Genomic DNA, 1,857 nt, shown 5'->3' on the forward strand with positions numbered 1-1,857 from the left:
TTGGACCAATTAGTCATTGGAAATTGTCAATGTTGAATAAGCAAACAAACAGGTGTCGCAATTGTTTAATTGATAAAACTTCACCAGAGTTCTGTTTGTGGACTTAAGTGTCTGAACTCAATGATTCAGTTATATATTTCCGCATTGTATGTAGAAAATTGCATTTTATTTAATATTGGGTCATATTAACGAATTGTATTATGCACCAAGAAAAATGCTTGTAACCAATTACTAATATAATTTAAGGGTATCTACATGATAAAACTGTATTGTACATAATTTCCAGTTGAGCTTGGAATCTAGAATTACTTCTAGATATTTGAATTTGTAGTGGTAATAATTAATGGTATTTGTGATATGATTAGTCGTTATAACAATAAGTATACCAAAAAAAAAACAGTCTAAAGTCAGATAATTAGATGCATATATGTTAGAATCTTGTTGAAATTACAACAACAATTACTATTTCTTGGATATAAGAATGCAAAATAATAAAATTCAAGTAATTTTTTACTTGAATTTTACTGCAAGTACATACGGAAACAGATTTTACAACTTCGTACGATTTTTTAGGCACTCGAACGCAAAACACTAAAATTTCAAGTAACCTTGTATTTTTTCAATTGTTGTCTTTTATATTGGAAATGCTCCACTTTGACAATTTCATCTGATAACAGGTACACACTTAACGTGAGGCCATATCAGTTGCATCAGTCGGAAGAAGATATTTTTGCTTTTTATTTTTTTAATCAAAGTTGCCTTAATTTTTTGGATGGACGAGCACGCGTAAGTTTGTCCATTTGATGACAACAAAACATCCATTTGATGTTCCAGAAAAGGTATTAAAAAATTTAACATTCAGAAGTTATACATAAGGTAAGGCCTGTGAATATAAGCTATATTACATTATTATTTTTGTTGTTGTGATGTTGTTGTGAGTTAATGCTATTGCGCACTTTTACTCTTTTGTGGCTGGGGGCTTATCCCAGCTTATCATTTATTTATCTTCTAACTGATGACGGACCGTAGATCAGCATATCTTCCTGTGCGTTCATTGAAATTATATATAAAAAATTAAAAAATTTAATAGAAAAAATTATACTTACTTTACTTCATTAAAAACAGTTCACTTTGGCACAAGTTGTCAAAATATGTATTACAAAAATTTAAAAATGTTCTTCAAAATTTTTTTTATTGGAGATATTAATAGAACAACTGTATGAACGTATTTTTGAAAACTACACAAAATTTTGTTTTTTTTACCATCATTTTGCTTTTTTGAAATTATATCAAACACTACAAATTTTTTTTTATTTTAGTAGACACCGATTAAATCTGAATCGCAAGACTCTCGTAGGTTTACATTGAACGTACTGTGAGGTGGGAATCAATTGGCGCTTAGGGATTGTCCTTTAAATCGTAAGTAAATTTTCTAAACATGATCTAAACAATATTTTTTAGGGTGCTATTCACAAGTACTTAATATTTTAGTTTAGCATTTCAAAAGTTACATAGTTGATGTTTGATATCAAAGTGCCCAACAATGTGAAGCTAAAACGATTAAATAAGTTAATGTATATTCTTTTTGTCAAAAGTGACACGTATTATGACGAAAAGAAACTATTTACAGGTTAGAAGGTTTCGAATAAAAATTAAAAGGCAACAACAAAAATTGTAGTTAATTTATTGAAGTTTGATTGACCATACAACGCTGTTTCGAATATTGTCAAACGCTCATCATCACTTATCATTCTTACGACCACTGATCATAAGTACTTGGCAATCCCATAGGATGTCTTTCTGACTAAATACAACTGGAAAAATAAGACCGTTGAAATTATTGAAAAACCCTGTATT

At 29.1% G+C, this 1,857-nt stretch overlaps 1 long non-coding RNA gene across 1 annotated transcript; it reads left to right on the forward strand.

The window, feature by feature from the left end:
• The first annotated feature begins 1,181 nt into the window (after nt 1-1,181).
• On the forward strand, nt 1,182-1,605 carry LOC119687354. Its single transcript, XR_005253153.1, has 3 exons — nt 1,182-1,217; nt 1,320-1,419; nt 1,492-1,605. It is a non-coding gene; the product is annotated as an uncharacterized LOC119687354 (long non-coding RNA).
• Nucleotides 1,606-1,857: the final 252 nt, after the last annotated feature.

Source organism: Teleopsis dalmanni, chromosome X (genome assembly GCF_002237135.1).
Source record: "Teleopsis dalmanni isolate 2A chromosome X, ASM223713v2, whole genome shotgun sequence".
Lineage (NCBI taxonomy): Eukaryota > Metazoa > Arthropoda > Insecta > Diptera > Diopsidae > Teleopsis > Teleopsis dalmanni.